The following is a 25692-nucleotide window of genomic DNA, read 5'->3' as shown; positions in this document are numbered from 1 at the left end:
TCAGTGAGAGATGAAAACGAGAAAACGAAAAGAAAAGAAAGGAAGGAGACAGAACACAAAAGCAAAAATAACCTGCTGGCAACCATACAAACGACAACAATGACACAGAATGAGACAGACTAAAAAAAAAAAAGTTGAAACAACGTCCGGCCACAGGTAGACATGGTACTCCTGGTGGTAGCAAACGTGATGGTACTCCTCCAACACTCACTGTGGCGCGAGCAGCAGAGACGACCCACCCGGCCATACCAACCCTACCTGCACCAGGGTCAACACTGGCCCAAGTGAGGGCGCAGAGTCAGGGCTTCGCTTGAGATAACGACCCCGGGGATCACCTGCGGTACGACCCCGGGGTTTACCTATAGTGCGACCCCGGGGCTCACCTATGGTACGACCCTGAGGCAAGCCTGTGACACGACCCCCGGGGCTCACCTGTGGTAAGACCCGTGGGCTTATCTGCGGCACGACCCCGGGGCTCACCTATGGTGCGACCCCGGGGTTCACCTATAGTGCGACCCCGGGGTTCACCTACAGTGCGACCCCGGGGTTCACCTATGGTGCGACCCCGGGAGTCACTTATGGCACGACCCCGGGGCTCGTGAAGCAGACCAACCCACTCACCAGAGACCCTCCCATTCCACAGCCTTCAATGATATGCCTCATACGTCGGCTCGCTACCCTATTAACCTCTCCACCACTTCCACTGCACTACTGTCTACCCCCCTCACATCCTCACCTCCTACATCGTCATCACCCCTCCACAACAGCCTCTCCGTCACCACCACCCATACATCTCTATCACCCCCTCCCTAACCCCCACTCCTCCCAACCTTAAACCACCATCACCTTCCCATTTAATCTCTCAACGTCCTCCATTCCCCACAACATCAGAATTATCACCATCGCTTAGTGCACTTCTTCCATCATTATCTCCACCATCAAATCCCTCATCGTTCTCTCCATCCCTCTCAACGCATCCAGCACCAGTCATCAGTCACCACCCCCATCACCCCTTCAATCACCTCCACCATCTTCACCACCTCCTCCATCACCATAACCATCATCTCCCCCCATCATCTCTAGCATCGCCATTGCCTCTACCACCGTCTCCATCACCTCCTCCATCATGTCTAATCTCTCCATCACCTCTACCACCGTCTCCATCACCTCCTCCATCATCTCTAATCTCTCCATCACCTCTAACCACCGTTTGCGTGTCTCCACCACCTTGACTATCACCTATTGACAACCCTCCACCATCTCCACCATTTGCTCCATCACCTCCTACGCGCCTCGCTAACATCCCCCGCCCCCCTCACCTTCACCATAACCTCCAACATTTTACCATCACCACCTACACTACTAACATCTACCATCTAACGCGTTTCGATCATGCCCAACAGGTCCTCCGTCTTCCTCCAACACCCCTTCCACCAACACGACTCCTCCAACAGCGGCTGGTGTCGGGCGGAAGCTGACGGTCGTATAGACGGGACCCTCTACACCCTGAGTTGGGCTACCAGCTCACCTGTTAAGGAGCACACAAGGCAAACTCACCCCCCCCCCAGCCCTGCCCCGCACCCCCCCCCCCCCCACACGACCTTTAACGACGAGGTAATTAACTCCAGTAGCAATACGGCCGTTGGTTAAGAAGGGTCTCTCTCTCTCCATCACCACCTCGTATCACCCTGCATCATAATGTCATGATTTCAATGCAGACTGGGTTTCACAAACCGGATTCCACATTGTAGCGCGTGGATGGTTTAAGAGCTGTGATGCGCCCCGGCCCAGGTGTGTGTGGGCGGGGCAGGGTTTGCTGATGGTTCTTCAGGGGTGGAGGGGCAAGGGTGTCCTGGAATGGTAAGGATAGGAGAGGGAAGGAGATGGGGAGCAGAGGAGAGGGTTAAGTAGGAGGGAGGATGACCGTCCAGGAGAGGAGGGAGGGAGGTGGGTGGGTGTTGGTGGGCGTAGGGTGCAGATGTGTCAGGGGCGATGCCATGGTAGCAGTAGCAGGAGCTAGCAATTATCAGCGAGTCAGATAAGGACGGCGTTGGGAAGTGATCAGTGTGTGTGTGTATAGCTTCTCCCACCTGGCGGGGGTGGGACAGGCAACCACGGATGATGGGAGGAGGGGAGAGAGGAGAGGGGGATGATAGCTGGAAGGGTGCGAGATGACTGGTGAGGTGCGTCCCATCAACTGCAGCCCGTATACCAACCCTCGAGAGACCCCGGCGGGGAAATCTACGGGGTCATTTCGCCGCGTGGATCGTCGACAGTCCTGTAATCTTACCATAGATGATTCCTCACTGTCCAACCTCTCGTTCCAGCGATTGTGTAAACTGGCGTCTATGTCCTCCCACCACTTGGCCGTTCAGCCCTCTCTCACGGCCAAGGTGAGAGGGATTCTTGAATCGCCGTCGCTTAAAGTCAATGACTGTCGATCTAAAAAAACAACCCCGGCAGACGTTTCCTCAAAGTGCTGAGGACGTTATCAGTGTTGCTGTGGCTCTCTCGAGTACGAGGGGCGAGAGCCTCGCCTCCATCACCAGCAGCGAGAGGGACGAGACGACGAGAGTGGGTTTTAGGGGCACAATTAGTACTACAGGACGGCCACAGAAGGATAGTGTAGATATTCCTGCAGTTGAGAGAGAGAGAGAGAGAGAGAGAGAGAGAGAGAGAGAGAGAGAGAGAGAGAGAGAGAGAGAGAGAGAGAGAGAGAGAGAGAGAGAGAGAGCCACCAGTCGGCCCCGCCAGGTGAGCTGCGCCCCAGACCCAGTGATTATAATCACGCTTAATGGCCTCGACCTGCCCCTCCCATGGTGCCTTCCACTGGGGAGTATAATCATCACCGGATTGATTAATCTACCCGGCCGTCCTCTGGGAGACGAGACCTGGCAATGACACTCTTCACTGTGATGCCATCATGTTGGGGGACACAACCAACGAGGCTGGTCAGTCCGTCCTGCCCTCTACTGGCTGGGATGCAAAACTCTTCCATTCGTCACTGCGACGCCATCTATTGGATGAAAACACTGATAGTGTAACCATTAACATCAAGTTTACTCTAGGTAATTAGTCTTTAAACTTGGCTCTCATTATGAAGGCGCCTTCTTAAGACGATAATTTAACCCTTTGAGTACTCTGTGGCTGAACGTATATCATAGTGTGTTCTCCAACCATCCTTTCCTATAGAATGTCCATGTCAGTATACTCTAGACCCGTACTACATGCTCTTTTTCTTCATAGTTATATTCCTGTCAGATGGAAAGCAGGAGGGAGAGCTGGTTGGGGTGGGGACGAGCCACATCCACTATCATTCTGTCTCCATCTTCATACGTCAGGAATCTAAGTCCATATTACTATCATCCAACACATACCTTCGTGCCGAACCTACAGGTCTTCTGTTATCTACTGTTCCCATCCACTCCCAGAGTACTCGTTTATCTCGATCTTAAAATTCTGTTCTTTATGATCATTTTCGTACTTTTCTAAGAAAAAAATAAATATTTTGACTCTTCCTTCCATAACGATGCATATTTATCTGCGGAGCCTTAACATCTCTCATCCCTTTCCTTCCTTGCGTAGTTCACGTATTTTCATCATGTTCCTTCTGCCAAGCACACCCACCTGCTCTCTACCCTGGGTGGGCGTGGCTTGGTAGTAGAGGGGTATCATGCCTCGTCATGAGGGGCGGGGCCTAATAATAGGAGGTAGAAGCTAGGTACGAAAGCAGGGGGTGTTGGGGATGGGTGGGTAGCAAAGTGAGGAGGGGCCTTTGCAGTGTGGGGAGGGGCCTATCAAGCGAAGGGAGGAGCCTAAGACCTAAGGGGCATGGCCTGGCAGCTAGGAACGTGGCTGGGTAGTAAGGTGACAGGCGAGGCCTGGCAGTAAAGGGTAGAGCCTTATAGAAAGGGTCGGAGCCTAGCAATAAGGGAAGGATCGTAGCAGTAAGGGGCAGGACCTAGCTATAATGGGCAGGACCTAGCTGTAATGGGCATGACCTAGCTGTAATGGGCATTACCTAGCGGAGCCCGTACGTCGCACGTACCACGTACCATCTTAGGGCAAACCCCAGCGAGAGTACCTGCCAACGCTGTGGACGCGCCTCCCACCTCCTCGCTCCTCGGTGACACCTGCGCCACCCTCACCTCACTACTGCCAACGGAGGGGGGAGGAGTGACTGGTACCACCACCACCTGGGTGTCGTGCAAGACCGACACAGGCCTGCTACTGTACAGTTCGTTTAACGCCTTGACAGTAATCACCACCAGGCCGCTTGTGGAGCATAAACTCAGTAACATATGAATGTTCTGAAATACATCACAACCGTTTGGTACATATCGGGTATACTAAAGGTCAAGAACTATCTAAAAAAAAAATAAAGTTAAATGTGTAATTACGTTTTTCTTCAAACACTTCAATGCACACGGTACACACGGTGTTTTTTTTAAGCGCTCTGATTTCTAGCATTTTTGGTACCTCCTTCTTTATCAACAGATTATTTGAAAATAAAATGGTTCAGAAATAAAAAAGTATGTGGAAAAAAAGGAGAGTCATATAATGTTAACAGCCATAAGTTCTTAGGATTTTCCTACGAACAGTCAAGGAAATGACACGAGCAGGTCAACATACAAGGCATTCATGTAATTACTGTAGTTCGTCATAACTACCTAAAGGAATCAGTATATCACTATCTTCGTATCAATGTAACAACAGGAGGCTGGAGAGACCAGTGTTTTATTGCAGTTATTGAAGGGAAAAAAATAAATAGTACTTTAAAAGGAAAAAAGAAAATAGTACTTTAAAGGGAAAAAACTGAATAGTACTTTAAAGGGGAAAAATTGAATAGTACTTTAAAGGGAAAAAATTAAACAGTACTTTAAAGGGAAAAATAATATATTTTCGGGAGTGGTTATATGCACATGTGTGTCACGTCCTCTCCCTCTGTCTCTCTCCCCTTAACCATTCCCCTCTCTCCCTCTCCTCCTCCTCTAACCATTCCCCCCTCTCTCCCCTCCACTCTGTCGCCGTCCACTCGGCCCTCCATCCCTCCCTCTCCACCTCAATGGCTCTTAAGGTAATAACTTGTCTGTTTGCTTCCGTCACAACAGCTACTGGACGTGACACGTATTCAGGCGGGGTTGTAAGATTATGGGGTTGTTTGTAAGTGTTAAGGGTTAGCTATAAGGGTGTGGAGTAGAGCTGAGCGTGTTGGGGTGAGGTTGCGAGGTGTGGAGATACAATTAGGGGCACTGGGGTTTATCCCCGTGGTCGGAATGAGATTCTGAGGTTATAGGAATCGGTTGCTGGGTTGGTTCGTGAGGTCTTCGTGGGGGTTGTTGTGATCATGGTGGGGTTATGGGAGTCGAGGTGGAGTTGCATGGGCTAGGATGGGGTGGAAGGAGCACGAATTGGGAAAAGGAGTGAGGTTGTTGGAATGAAGTGTGAAGATCCGTGTTTTAAGAGGCTGGATGGGGTTATGGGGTTTAGACTGACGATATGTTATTATGGGATGGGGTAGTGAGGGTTGGGGTGAGGTTACATGAGGTTAAGACAGAGCTGTAGGAATGGGGTTTGCATACGCATGTGTTAAGATGGCTTGTATGGGTCTATAAGAGGTTATGAGGGTTAGAAATAAGTTGTGAGAAAGAAGGGGGTTGTGAGAACACTTGAACCTTACTAAACATTCTCAAGATACATATATATACCTACGTACACAAATACATATATACGCACACGAGCCAATACGAGTGTAAAACTCTCTCCCCGTGACACATGAACAGTAATCACATTTATGTAGACATACACACATCAATACACATACGCACACAGAAACACGTATACTCCCCACGTTGTAACAACAGATGTAGCGGAGAAACACACTTTCCATTCTTGCTGAGCAATCCTTCAACGACTCCCACACACCCAGCAGTACTCTCCAGCACGTGTCAATAAACAACACGTCACGCAAGACACGCGCGCATGGCACAAAACCCAAAGGGGGAAAAAAAAGAGAAGATTGCCAATGACAACATGACAATGTATTTCCCGAACACAAAACTTCGAATTGGCTATGATTACTACCTGACAGACCGTGACAATACTGGTGTCCTGGGTGTACCTGTGTTGGGTATAGACACAGAAGCTGTAGCGACAGCTCGAGGTACAGATGGTAATGCCAGAGAAGGGTGTAGCCACACCTGGTGTGGCCACAGGGTATACTGCCACGAAGGATATAGCCACAGGAAGTGTAGGCATAGATGAAGAAGACACAGAAGGGTGTAGCCACAGGTATAGCCACAGACGGGGCGTAGCAACAGATACAGCAACAGGGGACCTCACAGATGCTGAGGGAACGGAAGGGTGTAGCCAAAGATGGCCAAGCTACAGACGGGGGTGAAGCGAAAGAAGATTCTTGCCACCAGGCCAAAAGCTGTCTAACCACTTTCGGGTGGCGTTACCCATGACCAAAGTCGCCTCGATCCCCACACCAACATATCACGAATGTTACTGACTGCGCAAGAAAGGAACATTCAAACGTCCAAGATACGGCGAAGTGCGTCTATTTTTACACGTTATCTTTCCGTCTTTCAGGATTCTTGTTGAGTGAGGCAGCTGTATCATCCCCAGCTAACGACAGATGAGTCCCTGACGCCACCCAGTTTATATCATACCAATCCAAAGACCTATGTGGACACTACTACTCAAGACTAATTTCTCCTCTCCACAGTAGACAAGATCGTAAACGCGGAGGCTTCTCAAGAATCCCTTGGAGACATTCCGTGCACCACCATCGTCTGCCGTATACCACTGGCTGGACAACCCTCCTCCAGACGGTGTGGCCGAAGATGTAGCCATTATCCTAAGATGCAAATTAAATCCTTCCGTACCAAAGCAGAATACTTAAATAAATGCTGCCAATATATATATATATATATATATATATATATATATATATATATATTTTTTTTTTTTTTTTTTTTTTTTTTTTTATACTTTGTCGCTGTCTCCCGCGTTTGCGAGGTAGCGCAAGGAAACAGACGAAAGAAATGGCCCAACCCCCCCCCCCCCCATACACATGTACATACACACGTCCACACACGCAAATATACATACCTACACAGCTTTCCATGGTTTACCCCAGACGCTTCACATGCCTTGCTTCAATCCACTGACAGCACGTCAACCCCTGTATACCACATGACTCCAATTCACTCTATTTCTTGCCCTCCTTTCACCCTCCTGCATGTTCAGGCCCCGATCACACAAAATCTTTTTCACTCCATCTTTCCACCTCCAATTTGGTCTCCCTCTTCTCCTCGTTCCCTCCACCTCCGACACATATATCCTCTTGGTCAATCTCTCCTCACTCATTCTCTCCATGTGCCCAAACCATTTCAAAACACCCTCTTCTGCTCTCTCAACCACGCTCATTTTATTTCCACACATCTCTCTTACCCTTACGTTACTTACTCGATCAAACCACCTCACACCACACATTGTCCTCAAACATCTCATTTCCAGCACATCCATCCTCCTGCGCACATCTCTATCCATAGCCCACGCCTCGCAACCATACAACATTGTTGGAACCACTATTCCCTCAAACATACCCATTTTTGCTTTCCGAGATAATGTTCTCGACTTCCACACATTTTTCAAGGCTCCCAAAATTTTCGCCCCCTCCCCCACCCTATGATCCACTTCCGCTTCCATGGTTCCATCCGCTGACAGATCCACTCCCAGATATCTAAAACACTTCACTTCCTCCAGTTTTTCTCCATTCAAACTCACCTCCCAATTGACTTGACCCTCACCCCTACTGTACCTAATAACCTTGCTCTTATTCACATTTACTCTCAACTTTCTTCTTCCACACACTTTACCAAACTCAGTCACCAGCTTCTGCAGTTTCTCACATGAATCAGCCACCAGCGCTGTATCATCAGCGAACAACAACTGACTCACTTCCCAAGCTCTCTCATCCCCAACAGACTTCATACTTGCCCCTCTTTCCAGGACTCTTGCATTTACCTCCCTTACAACCCCATCCATAAACAAATTAAACAACCATGGAGACATCACACACCCCTGCCGCAAACCTACATTCACTGAGAACCAATCACTTTCCTCTCTTCCTACACGTACACATGCCTTACATCCTCGATAAAAACTTTTCACTGCTTCTAACAACTTGCCTCCCACACCATATATTCTTAATACCTTCCACAGAGCAACTCTATCAACTCTATCATATGCCTTCTCCAGATCCATAAATGCTACATACAAATCCATTTGCTTTTCTAAGTATTTCTCACATACATTCTTCAAAGCAAACACCTGATCCACACATCCTCTACCACTTCTGAAACCGCACTGCTCTTCCCCAATCTGATGCTCTGTACATGCCTTCACCCTCTCAATCAATACCCTCCCATATAATTTACCAGGAATACTCAACAAACTTATACCTCTGTAATTTGAGCACTCACTCTTATCCCCTTTGCCTTTGTACAATGGCACTATGCACGCATTCCGCCAATCCTCAGGCACCTCACCATGAGTCATACATACATTAAATAACCTTACCAACCAGTCAACAATACAGTCACCCCCTTTCTTAATAAATTCCACTGCAATACCATCCAAACCTGCTGCCTTGCCGGCTTTCATCTTCCGCAAAGCTTTTACTACCTCTTCTCTGTTTACCAACTCATTTTCCCTAACCCTCTCACTTTGCACACCACCTCGACCAAAACACCCTATATCTGCCACTCTGTCATCAGACACATTCAACAAACCTTCAAAATACTCATTCCATCTCCTTCTCACATCACCGCTACTTGTTATCACCTCCCCATTTACGCCCTTCACTGAAGTTCCCATTTGCTCCCTTGTCTTACGCACCCTATTTACCTCCTTCCAGAACATCTTTTTATTCTCCCTAAAATTTACTGATAGTCTCTCACCCCAACTCTCATTTGCCCTTTTTTTCACCTCTTGCACCTTTCTCTTGACCTCCTGTCTCTTTCTTTTATACTTCTCCCACTCAATTGCATTTTTTCCCTGCAAAAATCGTCCAAATGCCTCTCTCTTCTCTTTCACTAATACTCTTACTTCTTCATCCCACCACTCACTACCCTTTCTAAACAGCCCACCTCCCACTCTTCTCATGCCACAAGCATCTTTTGCGCAATCCATCACTGATTCCCTAAATACATCCCATTCCTCCCCCACTCCCCTTACTTCCATTGTTCTCACCTTTTTCCATTCTGTACACAGTCTCTCCTGGTACTTCCCCACACAGGTCTCCTTCCCAAGCTCACTTACTCTCACCACCTTCTTTACCCCAACATTCACTCCTCTTTTCTGAAAACCCATACTAATCTTCACCTTAGCCTCCACAAGATAATGATCAGACATCCCTCCAGTTGCACCTCTCAGCACATTAACATCCAAAAGTCTCTCTTTCGCACGCCTGTCAATTAACACGTAATCCAATAACGCTCTCTGGCCATCTCTCCTACTTACATAAGTATACTTATGTATATCTCGCTTTTTAAACCAGGTATTCCCAATCATCAGTCCTTTTTCAGCACATAAATCTACAAGCTCTTCACCATTTCCATTTACAACACTGAACACCCCATGCATACCAATTATTCCCTCAACTGCCACATTACTCACCTTTGCATTCAAATCACCCATCACTATAACCCGGTCTCGTGCATCAAAACCGCTAACACACTCATTTAGCTGCTCCCAAAACACTTGCCTCTCATGATCTTTCTTCTCATGCCCAGGTGCATATGCACCAATAATCACCCACCTCTCTCCATCAACTTTCAATTTTACCCATATTAATCGAGAATTTACTTTCTTACATTCTATCACATACTCCCACAACTCCTGTTTCAGGAGTATTGCTACTCCTTCCCTTGCTCTTGTCCTCTCACTAACCCCTGACTTCACTCCCCAGACATTTCCAAACCACTCTTCCCCTTTACCCTTGAGCTTCGTTTCACTCAGAGCCAAAACATCCAGGTTCCTTTCCTCAAACATACTACCTATCTCTCCTTTTTTCACATCTTGGTTACATCCACACACATTTAGGCACCCCACTCTGAGCCTTCGAGGAGGATGATCACTCCCCGCGTGACTCCTTCTGTACAGCCAAGGTGATGTATGGGTGAGAGCGTATGGCGCATGGAGACACAACAGCCCATGTGGTGGCTTCCATGTGCCATTGTTGTCTGGGTCTTGTATATTGACGTGACAATCAATGACAACGACTCCTGTTTAGCGCAGGAGGTGCTGGGTGGTGGAGGGGAAGGGAGATGACTATGAAACGGTGGAGGCTGTAACAAAAGAGCTGTAACAGGATAAAGGGAGGAGGGGAGAGAGGGAGGGAGGCAGGGTTACAGACGGTAAAATGGGATGGGAGAGGGGGTTGATGATGGTGGGTAGTGCATGGGAAAGCGGCTGCAACCTGGTGATGGTCAGTGTCTGGGCGCTGCAACACGGAAGGCTGGTTGATTAAGAGGTAGGATGGGGGTCATCACGAAGGCTCATGGCACATGAAGTGAAGTTTACAGTAAATATATAACATCGGAAACATGAATTCAACGAAATACCCGATCGTCCCACCTCTGATGCAAGCGAGACGGCTCTCCGAAATATAGATGAAGGGGGGAGGTATGTATGGCCTCCCGTGGTTGGCCTATATAGGGAAAACAGTTGGTCTCCAAGACAGTCATGTGTACTACCCTCCGCAACAGATCATCATGGCCGGGACGGACATGTCTCGCTCCCGTTGCTAGCGACACAGCAGTTAATAGTTAAGTTATTCGAGGTTATTTAACTCCCTAGCCTGCCGTTAGTGATATACTGAGCGCCAGCTGGAGGATGCTACTTTGAGTGATATAAGAATGCTTCCCTTCCTTGGCAGCAGGTGGAGGGCGTTACTGTGTGGGAGAATACAAGGATGTTTACTGGATCTCTGCCTCTCCCTCATCACCATTTTGCTCTCAATATCCATCCATCTCACTCGTCTCATTCGTCGTCTTCTATTCTCTACAATTTACATCCACGTTTTAGCTGTTTTCATTTTCCTTTCCAACTCTCGTCCACTTTCCAGTCTCCCCCAAACTTGCGGTAAATTCCTGCCGTGTCTGCAGCATTCGAATCATTTTCGTTCAACCTCTGCTTTCATCCAATCCAAATTCATCACCCTCTTCCCTTTACTCTACCTCCTACTAATCCTTCCACCCTTTCCTGCATCTCCCCATTCAATCTTTCCCTTTTAATCATCTTAACCTACCCTTTCCCCTATTTTCTATGCCTTTTCCATTCTTCCTCCTCTTCTTCCTCCTCTTCCTTCTCCTCCTCTTCTGGTCGCGGTGTCGTCCACAGGGGGAAGAAGAAGAGGTGATGGTGTGGGGTGAGGAGGACTGGGCGCCGCCACCACCAACAGGAAGGTCTTCTTCCTGCGTTGCCGTTTGGAAGGGTCGGCCTGTGTCAAGGATGACCGTCCTCATGAGCGACCGGTATCAAGGACGACCAATGTCAAGGACGACCGTTGTCAAGGACGGCCAAGGGCGACCATTGCTCTGGGTGGCTAGTGTCAACATGCACCATTGCTGTGACACTTGCTGGAACCGTCAACAGTCAACGGATGACACCTGCCGCTACGGATGACACACACCAGTTGCAACAGACAACACCAGCTCTGCTTCACCAAGACGTGAATAATTCACTCAAATGAGTCTTTACTGACTAGTCCCGGGGAGGGAAAGGGTTGGAGGGAAGAGGAGGGAAGGGGGAGGGACGAATGATGAGGCAGGAGGATTAAGAAGGGAGAAGCGTGAGGAGGGAGGAGTGGGAAGAGAGAACAAGGCAGAGGGAGGAAGGGAGGGAGGGAGGGTGTGGGAGAGTGGGTGGGTGGGAAGCCCAGGATGCAGTGATGATGATAACACGAAAATGATATTATTGTCCGAAAGACGACAAGGGTGTGAGGGAGTGAGGGAGACCGAGAGAGGGTGGGAGTGTGGCTGGTAGGGAAGGGGGGGGGTTAGAAGGAGGAGGAGGAGGAGGAGGAGGAGGAGGAGGAGGAGGAGGAGGAGGAGGAGGGAGGAGGAGGAGGAGGAGGAGCGGAGTCAGCAAGAACAGGTCAAGAAGCCGAGGGTGAGAACATAGGAGGTCTGGGAGAGGATGGTGGGAAGGAGAGAGAGGGAGTCAATAGCTAGGACATGTATAATCCCGAGATGAAGGAGAGGGAGGATGAGATGGATGGATGAAGAGAGAGAGAGAGAGAGAGAGAGAGAGAGAGAGAGAGAGAGAGAGAGAGAGAGAGAGAGAGAGAGAGAGAGAGAGAGAGAGAGAGAGAGGGGGGGGGGGGCAAGAGGAACAGAGAAAGAGCGATAGAGGAATGGGAAGGAAAGAGATGGGATGGAAAGAGGAAGGAAAGGTGGGAAGGATCAATGAATAGGTGGACAGCAGAAGGGAGGTAAGGGGTAGAATGAAGGGATAGAGAGAACAGATGGATGGAGGAGGCAGGAAGAGAAGAAGGAAGGGTGGATGAGTGGAGAGGGGGAAAGGGAGGAAGGAATGGGTAAGGAGGCATGAAAGAGGAACTAGTGCCGGGGTTTTGGCGGAGGAACAGGACCAACCAAGACCACTGTCGAGTGCAAGAACACGTCACACTGATGTTAACATCCGCACAGGGTTGACTGGATTCCAGGGACATTTTCCCTCATTATCATTATTATCTTTATCATCATTATTAGAAGCAGTAGCAGTGGGAGTATTATCATATTTCTTATTATCAATATCATTATGGACAGCGGAGTGCCTCAGGGCTATCATCTCTCCTGCGTTCTTCCTCCTTCTTATCAACAGTTTCCTTTCTTCTCGAGATAGCCAAATACGCACACACCTGAGGCCCCCAAACCATTCCTCCACTTCAATCAAATCTTCTCCGTCTTCCCCTTCTCGATCTACATTTCGTCTCGTCAAAACTACCTCCATAAACTTCAGATCTGAACGGGATTTCCCAGAAGGGAAGGGCCCGACAGGGTTAAGCTCAGTGCCTTTAGTCTAAAACTTTCCTTCACCTCCTCCCACCACTTCTCTCCCCGCGGTCCCTCACAACCTTCCCATCTCCTTCCCAAGGCCCCATGGATCTAACAAACAGCACAATAAAGATGAATGATTTTACGTCAACATCCTATCTACCTTGGAAACTCAGCCTTAAACAACGAGCAGTCTGCCTTTACGAAACCTAGACCTCTGTTAAGGGGCTGGTCATTCTTCTCCTCTGTACAACTGCACCAATAATTGCAAAGGACTGATTCGCTGTCCTTTCTGGGGAACTTCTAACTCTCCATATTTGACCGAGTCGAGTCCAAAGCAATTCCAGTTATCACGTCCCCCAATCTAACCTCAAACTGACCTACTTGTCCTTAGCCGCAATGTCGATTCTTCCTCTCTCTTATATACATATTACTTAGGCTTCTGCTCCTGATGACTGGCTGCTTCTGTGCCATTAGCTAAACCACGTCATACTGGGCAAGCCACTGCCTCACAAGCTCAAAGTGTGGCCGCTGGCAACTCAACGGTGGACCATCATGGTGTCTGTTTCTTTCCCTACACCGCTAAGCTTTGGGACGCTTTATCCTCTCTTGTCTTTCGTACCACCTACGACGTTCCCCAGTCTAAAAGCCAGGGTTTCCACTTCCTCCAAAGCTTTCAGGATATTTCCTCGATGGGAACTTTTTTTTCGCGACTGAAGCCTTTGCCAAAACACTCCTCCTCCCTCTATTACTACTACTACTACTACTACTACTACTACTACTAATGATAATAATAATGTTAATAATCTAATCGGTATATCTCAGATCACCACCTGAATATAATGTGTACATGTGTACGATGGCTTCCTCAGCGTAGCCATACACCATTGGTGTGGTGCTTTGGTCACGAAGTGACTAACCAGACAACATTGGAGTGTACGTACCTAGACAGTAATAACACATTCTATGTTTAACTGCATCTATCTCGTGTCCCCCTATAAAGCGGGGTCACCCTCCTACAAGATTACAGTCCGACATATACCTTATTCTATCTCATCATATTACATCTTAAGTCCGATTATATAAATCTATATACATTAAGAAATATATAAAGATACAAAGTGGTGGGGAAGCAGTAACAAAATCACAGTTTACGTAAGTGAAGTGCGTGAGTGAGTGTGTCATGGGAGTGCCTGGGGATCCACTCATCAACTAAATATTCCACTAGCCACACTGACAGCTAAGAAATGACCATCGATTCACAGGGACATCACACGGCCGAGTGTATCACGTTGTGTAAGTGGCGTGGCCCGGCCATGTGGGCGGGGGAGGGTGGGCCATGAGGGCGGGAAGGGTGGGTAGTGTGGGAGGGGAGGGAGGGCAGTGTTGTGAGAACCTGGGGTTGTGGTACGCGACGCGTGCTTGTGTCTGTTTTTGCTACAGCGACGCCAAGGGTGAGTAAGGCAGTGAGCCTAGACAAGGCCAGTTGACTGGACACAGGCTAAGGAGCTGGGAATGGGGAGGAAGGAGGGTGGACTGGGAGGGGGAGATGAGATGTGCAAAGTGAGGGAGGAGGTGCGTCCAGATGGGAGGCACGGGGAATACAAAAGCAAACACACCATTACTGCTGCGATATATCGACGTATATGTGTGACCCAAACGATCAGGCACGCAATATATATCACTTTATCCTTCATCTGTGGGTGACTGGAACCAGTGTCTCGCACTCTTGTATATATAGATCTGTGGTCACTGGCACTGTAGGTCCACAACACCCCGGTAATGAACTTTGCAAGCAGCAATAATCAATACACAAGCACCAACCACCTTCAAAACCTCAATAAGCTGTAACTCACAGAGAAAACAAGAATGGCAGAAAGAGTCCATGAAAAAAAAGGGGGGGTTTTGTGACACGAGGAGGAAATCCCACAACTTGGAAAGGCGTCGGGAGACATGTAAAACTCAGACATCAACTCACATACAAATGCAGCAAGCAGGAAGACGCCACACTAGTTCAAGCAGCGCCAACAATAGACCAGGAAGTGGAGACCTGTTGCGCAGTTCCTCACGGGAAGAGCGTCAAGATGGGCTCACTGTCAAGGGCGCGCCTTCCCCAAGACTCTTGAATGTAATCTATTATACGCTCGAGGCGAGGCAAGGTGTTGGGTGTTGTTGATGGCTGCGGACGGCATGATGGCTCCCTGGGTGGTGTGTGGTCTTCGAGACACTCGCCCCCGTGAGGAACTGCCAACTCGCTGTGGTACTGTGGTCTTTAGACCTACAGGTGAACGGGGTGGGTCGTAAGACTCCCGGTGTTGGCTAAGTTCTGTGATTCTGCTATGTCTTGTGGTCTATGTAGCCTCCGTGTGGCCAGTGGGGCCCGGGTCCATCTGGCTACTGATGTCAGGGTCTGTGTGGCTAATGGTGCCATGGTCTGCGTGGATAACGGTGCCAGGGTCTGTGTGGATTATGCTATCAGTCTTTTAGCGTCGAGGCCTTTGATACGTCTGGTGCTGGGGCTTCCGTGCTCTCCAGTTCGAGAGTATTTCTGGGTTTTAGCAGCGAGGTGTGTGGTGTCACGGTCCACACTGTGTCTTTCATGACACTCAGTAATTTTGTAGTGTGTGTGTGTGTGTGTGAGGAGTTCATTTCTTCGCAGTCATGTGCTTCCTAGAAGCTTCCTTTCTCCACAAACAACAGGGCTTCACAAGACTACCATAACCAGGTACACAAACGATGATTCTGCCAAAGGATATGAGAATACATAACGTTGGTTGGCGGCAGCAGAACACTGTGCGGCCTGAGGTGACAGCGGCAGTGAATAAGACAGCGGGAAGCCTCTTTACCGGTTCTCTCCAAGAGGATTGTCAAGACGAGCTCACTGTCAAGGGCGTCCTGCTGTATAATACAGGAACCACCGCGACTTACCTGAAGCGCACAACTCATGAATAATCAAGCGACTTACGCTGAGGTGCAGCAGTAGCCTCCTCCCTCCTCCCTTCCCCCATCGTGGGTGCTGGCGGCTCGAACGCGTGAGGGCAGGAGAGGTTGGTCGGGTCTGTGACACACACTGATTTCAAAGTCCTTTCTTCAAGTCTTGCTGAAGGTCTATCGTTTCTGGTGCAGCAACCGCCGTGGCTACTATTTTCGGCTTCTCTATGATTTCTGATGCTGGTCTCTTGCCACCTTTGATACAAGGGCCCCTCTATGGCCCCCCATAGTGCTTCGGTCTTTATGTGCTCATATAATGTGTGTGGTTGTCGGTGCTGGAGTCTTTGCAGCTCCTAGTGTGCCGGGCGGGGGTCTTATTTGTGGCTTGTGGTGTTGAGCTATTAGTCGCTTGCCTCGCCACTCTCAGCAGCATCTGATACTTGGATCAACCGTGGCTTCCGAAGCGTTGTCACTGTAGCTTCTTATACCAAGCTGTTGTGCTTTGAGTCATCTGCTATCACTTCTTCTGTTGCCTGATGCCGTTGTTCGGCCACTGTTGCTCGTGATCCGGGGGTCTGTGGTCTGTGATGCCAAGGTCACTGTGTCTCCTGGTGTTGAGGTCTTTGTGGCTCCCGGTGCCTGATTGGTGTGGTTGCTGGCGCCTGGCTATCATGGCTCCGGGAGGCAAGCTTTTACGGCTCGTGGTTGCACCTCACATGGCCTACAGATTCCTGATTACTCTTGCTTCTGAAGGCTCCTCGAGCCTTGCTTTTGTGGCCGCGGGCACTACTTAAAGACACCTTCTTTTGAGTAAAGCATTTCCTCAAGTGAAATCACTTGTATCAGTAAATTCTTAAACAAGATCGATGTAAATCTAATGAGATTTCTGTCTGTTTAAAGCTTAGTGAGTCGAAACTTTATGAGTAACCACGTAGAGTTAATCTGGCTCCTCCTGAAGAATGGGTCATACTCCCCCCTGAACAAGACCACAGGAAACAGTCCATCCTATAACACGAAACACACAACTTCATCATCACCCCCAGCTGAAGCGTATCCTTCCCACCTAGCTCCCCTGTCCTCCCTTTCTCCAAATTCCCTTCACAAACAGTGACCCACACGTGGGGTGCGCCGTCCGGGAGTGAAATATTTGGGGGGGAAAAAAAAGAGCCACACGGCTCGTGAGTCACAAGGAGATAACCATCCATTAGGAAGATTCACGGAGGGCTCGTGCCTCGCGAGCTGGATCGTTGAATAATTCGTTGGCATTGATTACGTGGCGCGGCAACGCTGGCTGGTGATGTATTGTCTCTTACTGGGTCCCTGGCCCGTCCCTGGCGCGTGGTGAGGGGAGGAACGGGCAGGAGAACCACCAGACGATCAGGGTGGAGGAAGGAAATATGAGGAGGATATTAAAAGGATAAAAAAAGAGAGAGATACGAAGACGTGTGGGTAAGCAGAGATGAAGAGTTGAGTGGCACTAAGCATCTTGCCCTGAAAACCCGCGCTTTGCCCCCCCAGCCCACACCATCCACACACTACAGCTACACACAACACGTATATCCACATAGCCCACGCAATCACACAATCAAACCACGCGCGTATCTATACAGCCCCATCACACACACGCATCCACACCACCCACACCACACACACACACACACACCACCCACACACCTACACACACATCTACACCTCTCACGCCCACACATCCCCCCCACACACACACACACGCACACCACCCACACACATCCACAACACCTACACACACATCTACACCACTCACGCCCACATATCCCCCCCCCCACACACACACACGCACACCACCCACACACATCCACAACACCTACACGCACATCTACACCACTCACGCCCACACACACACACACACACACACACACACACACACACATCACTCACATGCCTATTAAGCGACTACGACACACCCCAGAACTTGTTACAGGCTACTAACAGACAATAATTTGCTGTAATTACATTCTGTAAGTGTAGCCGTAATATCAGAGCTGGCCCACCCTACCCTGGGTGCCGCACCCCACTCTCCTTGCGTGAGTCACCGCCGCCCGGCTGACTCTACCTGACTCTACTGACTAACCTACAGCGTCTTACTCAAAGGCTGACAAAAGACACACCCACGATTCTCCGACTGAAATTCAACTGTGCATCATACCTAACCTCCTAACACGTGCATTGTCAAATAATATTTATTTTACGAGACACAAAGCCGCGTTATAAAAGATTTATTTAAATATTTCTTAAAAGAAAGCATCATAGACTTATTCATACACGTCTACACACACACACACACACACACCAAAAAAAAAACTAACTACACTACATCACTTCGACACCGTTCGCTACGAGTTATGTCTCTCTATTCCAGAAACCTGCGGGACCTGGACTTCCAGAAAACAACACCAGGTCCAGGTACCTGGACCTTAGGAACGCTGTGCCGAGTGCTGTGTAGGAGTGACTCCCAAGAGCTATCATCACCGAAGGAAAAGATTCATCAAAAATTCAGACACGTTTAAACGTTTGAACCTTCAACCCAAGCCTGGGCAAAAAGTCCTACAGCTAATAAGAATGATCAATTTTAACAAATCAATTTAGTAACTTTCCAGTAATTTAGAGTAGACAACTTGTGTTCACAAATACTTAAGTGATAATCTGATCGTCGAATCTTTCGTCCCTTGCATTTCGGGATGAACATCTCACTCACGACACATGAACTGCTTTTCTTATACGAGTCTGTCTGTTCTCAAGGCAAAAGTCTTAACGTGATCTTCCTATTCATTTGTCCTTCAATGTCACGTAAATGACGGCGAATCGTCCACGAAGAGTTAACAGAGGAGAGTGAACATCGAAGTCCGGTTGGAAATGGAATGCAAATGGAGAGAAAGTGAATTATATGAGGATGAATTTCAGGATGGTTGCCTGGACTTGACGAAGAGGTTCTCCATAGACGTGGTTTCGGGTACCATGCATTCTGATCGGATCTTAAGCTAACGGACACAGCGCGTGGAAATATCACAGGACTTCAGCCGAAGGACTCCACCGCCTTCGCCATCCACCTGCACGTCTCGAGGAAGGAGAACGGATGTATAGGCAGCTATGGAGTGCACAATACACTTGCCGGGGGTTACCGGCGTGAACCAATCGGTACTTTCTCAGGTGGGGATGAACTGTCACCGAAAGATGAGGAAAAAATTGAAATCTTCCAGATGTAGAGGAATTCAGGGTGCAGTGAGAAAAACTACGTGGGACAGGCAAAGAAATAAGCCCCATGGGACAAAGAGTCTGTGGAAAAGACAGAATCGAGAAAACGTAAGAAGAGACTCGAAAGTCAGCAGGACAAACATAAACGTAGGAGAAAGAACAGACAGAAAACTCAAACTGACTGACATTATAAATGTGATAAAATGTAAATAAGAGAAAAACGGGGACAAAATCGTTCTGTGGACAGACTGGTGTTACACACAGTGACAGAAACATAAAAATTCCATGTAACTGAAGTAAGAAACCATAGGACATAGATATCTCTGAGACAGTGAAAGAAAAAAGGCAAGAAACCCATTTATAGAATACTTCCGGACGGCAGGAAGAAACAAAAATACCAGTGGTGGTGGTAGTAGTAGTAGTAGTAGCAGCAGCAGTAGTAGTATAGTAGTAGTAGTAGTAGTAGTAGTAGTAGTAGTAGTAGTAACAGTAGTAGTAGTAATAGCAGTAGTAGCAGTATCTATACAAACAAATCCACTAACATAACGACATCTATATTCATGGCAAGAGTGGTGCGTTCCGTCCTAACAATAAAGCCAGTGGTCGTACCCATTACAGAACACGACCACTGATACAAGACCACCCGTACCTGCAACAGCACCAGTGGTGACGTATCTTTACCACACACAACAGCCTCTGATGCAACATGCCCTCCACACACACACACACACACACACTGCGGTGATCACCAGTGGCCTCACCTCCCGTACGTGTGTGTGTGTGTGTGTGTGTGTGTGTGTGTACCCCAGGCAGGTCAAGCCCCGAGCCCCTTGGTGAATGTCAGTGTGTCATCCTTACTAGAACATCGAGTAACATTGACACTGCTAGAGGGGAGAGTACCACCCTGACCTTGGCAATGAGGAGCACACTTCCCAGTTCGCGGACACCTCGCGTGGGACCCAACTCTTCTGCCTTCTGAATAATTCCTCCGGGAGACTCCTCCTTCTGTGCCTTCTGCCACGCCGGCACAAAGAAGAGCCAGATTGAACGAGCTAGGTTACTGGCCCGGTAATGGCTTCGTATCTCCACAAGTGGCGGGTGTTACGAATGCCTCGTCCTTCCTTCAAATTTATGGGTTATCAATGTGTAAATTGCTCAGCGCGGGGATATCTGCTTACGGGCGAGGCGACAGGGGCGTGTGTGCGTGTGTGTGCGTGGAACCGGGTGGCGTGTGCGTCGCGGGGGGACGGTTTCTGACTTTTATTACTTCGTAATTTCCTGAGGGAGGCAACGGTCTAGAGCGACCATAGCGTACTAGGTTTCGTCATAATTCCCCTGAGCATAACCACTTGAGGATGAGCACGGTGAGGCAACCTACTGCACCACGGGAGGAGAGGCGGTGGTGATACTCACACACCAGAGAGGCGGTGGTGATGATGGTGATGAGGGTAGTGGTGGTGGTGTAAGCCACTCAGGTCTTGCCCCTCCCGGTGGAAAAAAATATGAGATGAACAAATCACGGTGATAGCGGAGAGCATTGCGTGGCTCGGCTGTGATAATGTGAGTGTTCCAGCCCCCTCATAACTTACTGTTATGGCTCGGGAAAGAAAAAACACACACACACACACATACACAGAGGCGAGCGAGGAAGGAATCCCCGCCAAACACGATAATGTTTGAATAAGTAAATAGTTTAGAAATAGTCCAGTGGTGTAATGACAGGGCAGAGGGAGAGGACGACACGGGAGAGGGAGGGAGGTCTGTCTGTATAGTCCGACACCCAGCAAACAATACCAGGCTGCACACACACACACACACACACACACACACACACACACACACACAGAGCAGACAATACCAGGCGACACACACACTCTGTCTGCTAGAGGCGAGAAGCTATGTGATGAAGCAAACTGACACCAACATGCTTTATGCAGACTGCTAATTAGTACCAAGTAACTGAGGGAACTACTGCCTTTAGAAGTGGTGTCGGCAGAGAAAGAGGGTTGTCCTTCAGTACACATGCGGAAGATGACAACAAACATAAACACATTGAGTAAACAGTTATGTGTCATGATGGCATTAGCCTTAGTTCCTCGCACGCGACGTACGTATCAACAATTTCGTAACTATAATAGTAACGACCAACCAACAGTCAATATCTACTTTATTTTTTTTTTCATCGACTACTGAAATATGGATTCCTAAACCCCAGTCTTACAGAAACTCACACCCAGGTACCACTTTATACAGGGAAATTCCTTAGTCTTCTATTTCGAACTTATCATTGCCTATGTTCCATTTTCCACAAGGTGTCAGGAAGCACACACATACACACACACACTCATGCAACGTCTATGGGAATCAATTTCGTCGAGTTTCGTCTCCAAACGCAACCCCGCAGGCTACAGAAGAGCTGGTAACCTCTCTACTCCTTCTCCACACATAGAAATACTCACATGACTGACCCAGTCTCATCCATAAACAGTTGATCTCCAAGCATGGTCGAATATTTCCCATATAGAATAGAATAATAATCCTTAGACCTAACTAATTTCACACACAAGTATGTGGCTTGCAGGTGATGCCGTTCACTGCGACCACAGTTCTTCCCACACCCCGACCACTGGTAAGGGATATTTACCCACAAAGATGTGTGTGTCCACACTCACCTTGAGACCTCCCTTTAGCAAACAGTGCTCAGGCAAGGGGAAGCCCGCTCTCCATACACACATACACACACCAGCGGTGGGCGGGTGTGTGTGTGGGGGTGTATGCATGTGTCGCCTCTCCGTTCCACCCGGGTGCATATCTTACGCGCCCCCGTTAACCTCGGAGCACAGGGGAGTGCAGCAGTGCTTCACCCCACGACGGCACAGCACAGCACGGAGCGGCGTAAAATACAGCCTACAGTGGCTGTACTGAAAACATTAACTCCATTAGCTCAAGGGCACTTTTCATCCCATCCGTTAATAACCTCAAGCCCGAATCACATGTCCCTCGGTAGGAGGAGGAGGAGGAGGAGGGGACTCCATCCCTCCCGCTAGTGTGGAGGACATGCAGGGAGGAGGATGGTAGGAGTTGTGAACCAGAGGGATGCAGGGATGATGATGATGGAAGGGGTATGAGTGGAAGACGAAGGCACGGAAGGTGGAGGGTGGAGGAGCATAGGTACGGTCGATGGAGGTTTGGCGGAGCAAGGCAGGGTGGGTGGAGGGCTGTTGGAAGACAACAATAGGACGTACGAACAGGCAGGGATCAGATCAGTTTTCTTAAAAGGGAATGAGAACGACTTCCCGACAAGTTATCATCAGGTTTCTAAACTTTCGATTAATTTCCCGGATGGTTGACTGAATCATTCTAGGCTGATGACTTCAAGGTGTCGAAGAGGCAACAGAAAACTATTCATACCAGGAAATAGAAAAGTCTCTTGGTCTGTGCGTAACTAACAGACGTCAAGACGACCAACTCAGCTGCTACACAGGCAGCAGACAGGCCTCTCAGAGCGTAATACACAGGTATCTGGATGCGCAACAGCCAGGTTCCTCGGCAGGTGATGCCAAATATATTTCTAATTCGTAGACAAGATTCTAGATGTGGTAACCGGTGTTCTAGAAGGAATCTAGAAGATCAGATGTGATAACCAGAGTTGTAAAACGAGTCTAGAAGTCAAGACGTGATAACAAGTGTTCTTGAGAGCGTGTACATAAGTTTTCAAAATAACTAACAGGCAACTTTAGACATAAACTGAAAGAAACTTTCTAAGAAGGTAAGTTATTAAATTCCTTAAACGTCTAACGACCAATTTTTAGGAGAATGTATCAAAAAACGAGTCGCTGACAAGTTTGAAAGAAACAAAACGAGATGCACGAATACCTGTAAGACGGGTGACAGACAGATAAATGACCGATTCCTCTACAGGGCAAATTAATCAGAAGACAGGAGAGGACAGATGGAGTCAGGAGGCAAGGTGACACTGGGTAGAGAGAAAGAGAGAGAGAGACAGGGAGACAGAAGGACAAAGGAATTGGCGACAATGAAGTGGGGGGAAAAAAGAGAGGCAGAAGAGGAAGGATGGAAGCTGACATGTGGGAAGCAAAGAACAGACAGGGAGGAAAAAATAAATAAATAAATGGTGCAGGGGAGACAGAAGACGGAGGGGAAACTACACGAGGATAAAAGAGATTGACGGAAAGAAAGAGGAGGATATTCATTAACAAAAAAAAAAAGACAAAAATTAAAAAAAAGAGAAAAAAGAAGAAAGATACGAAAATGGATTGTATGTCCTTGTCTTCAAGAACCGATCACACGTCGGTAAAATATTCCTAACTTCTAAAACCATTTAGGACGGTCTTCTCCCACTATACTCGTGAGATCTGGACCTTACAGCACGTTGTGTGTTGGGTCGCTACTTCGGACGACTGGGATGTGATCATCACGGAGGAGGCATGATAGTGTGTTACTTGATGGAACTTCGTCACCGCGACTGCTGCAGCTGCTACCTGGCACTGACGTAGGCGGGAACTGTCGCAAAAAGTGATGGATATAATATACCCGTCAACAGCCAGGCTATCATACCCATGGGTCGTGGATCTAGTGAGTTTATATATAAATATATATATATATATATATATATATATATATATATATATATATATATATATATATATATATATATATATATATTGGAAAGGATCACAATTTTGCGCGTCATCAAGATATTCCCATGAGTCCACGGGGAAAATGAAATACGGGAAGTTCCCAAGTGCACTTTCGTGTAATAATCACATCATCATTAATTAAGCCAATATTCCTGATCCTGTGTGATTTCTGCCTCGAAGTTATAGGAATCTTGTAGAATGGACTGTACAGCAATAATAATAATAATAATAATAATAATAATAATAATAATGATGATAATAGTGATAATGATAATAATAATAATAATAATAATAATAATAATAATAATAATAATAATAATAATAATAATAATGGATAAATAAATAACGTGTTAACAAAATCGCTGTATCACTACTAGTTGAATATATTCCGAAGGAGAAAAAAAAGGCAGCTAAATGCTAGGAAAAAAAAAAATGTTATCCACAGAGCTCCCGGCCGCGCTGTGCTTGCCATATGACCACGTCTTTTTTTCTTTCTTTTTTTTTTCTTTCTTTTTTTCCCATACTTGTTTACCACATTAGCTCCTTCAGCGGCCAGGGCGGGAACAATAGATAATTAACAGGTACGCGCACCTTTAAATTTCCCAGGATCCTTTGTCCTCGCCGCTCGACCCTTAAACAGACCCCGAAACTTAAACGGCGGGAGGAGTATCTACGTCATCAAAAGAGCTGATCCGTTGACGTTACGTAACTAACCGCTTCATGTCATCGCGAAGATGATTGGCGGAGGGACACGTTACGTCACCAGAGTATCATGACGTGCGCTCCGTCCTGCTGAGGAGGACGGGGTAAGGAAGTCATTACCACCAGACGACCAGCAGTCGCTTATCGTACGGGGCGTCGGTCGGAAAAGCACAACACACCATATTGGCCAAATTGTCCCTTATGAATAGCTCTATGACACACACACACACAGAATAACTAACAAACACTCACACATACACACACATACACACACACACACAAACATTCGCGCACACACATACACCCACCTCTCTCTTTCTCTCTCTCTCTCTCTCTCTCTCTCTCTCTCTCTCTCTCTCTCTCTCTCTCTCTCTCTCACACACACACACACACACACACATACAAAGAGCTTCAGTATTTTCGACAGAGCCACCAGCATGCATCACACGCCTCTAAGCGCTCTACTGCGATCGGTTCTCTCGGGCAGGGAAGCCGACTGGGGCGTGGAAATCGCGGTATACGTCACCAGAAACAGTGTATCCACCCTCGTATTTGCGTGGTGGCTAGCTAGCTAGCTAGAGAGAGAGAGAGAGAGAGAGAGAGAGAGAGAGAGAGAGAGAGAGAGAGAGAGAGAGAGAGAGAGAGAGAGAGAGAGAGAGAGACTTTACGAGTTGAAAAACATCGTGCGCGGGAGGGACAGGGTCAACAGCAACGACACACGGGTCATGCAACGGTGGGGCTGAAGGTCACCAAGACAGACAGACAGACAGACCGATCAGCGGTGACCACCTCATCACAGCCTCTCACAAGCCTTGAAAACAGAGTGAGACACTAGACAGAGAAACAGTTCTTCGAGATACAGGGAGACAGAACGGTTACCAGAGGACACAACGTGAAACAAGGCAAAAAAATTGTAAAAAAAAAAATGTAAAGAAGTATTTTCATAGTGTAATAAATATGATGGTTGGCTGGAACGCCAGACTACTTAAGGCGTGGATAATGCAAGCAGCACACATGAATGTAAGACGATGTTCTATGATAGTCCAGAACGTCCAAGAGATGAGGAGGCGCCCCGCCCCCATGAGTGTGACACTCCC

Source organism: Panulirus ornatus, chromosome 29 (assembly GCF_036320965.1).
Source record: "Panulirus ornatus isolate Po-2019 chromosome 29, ASM3632096v1, whole genome shotgun sequence".
NCBI lineage: Eukaryota > Metazoa > Arthropoda > Malacostraca > Decapoda > Palinuridae > Panulirus > Panulirus ornatus.
This window is presented reverse-complemented; position numbering follows the sequence as displayed.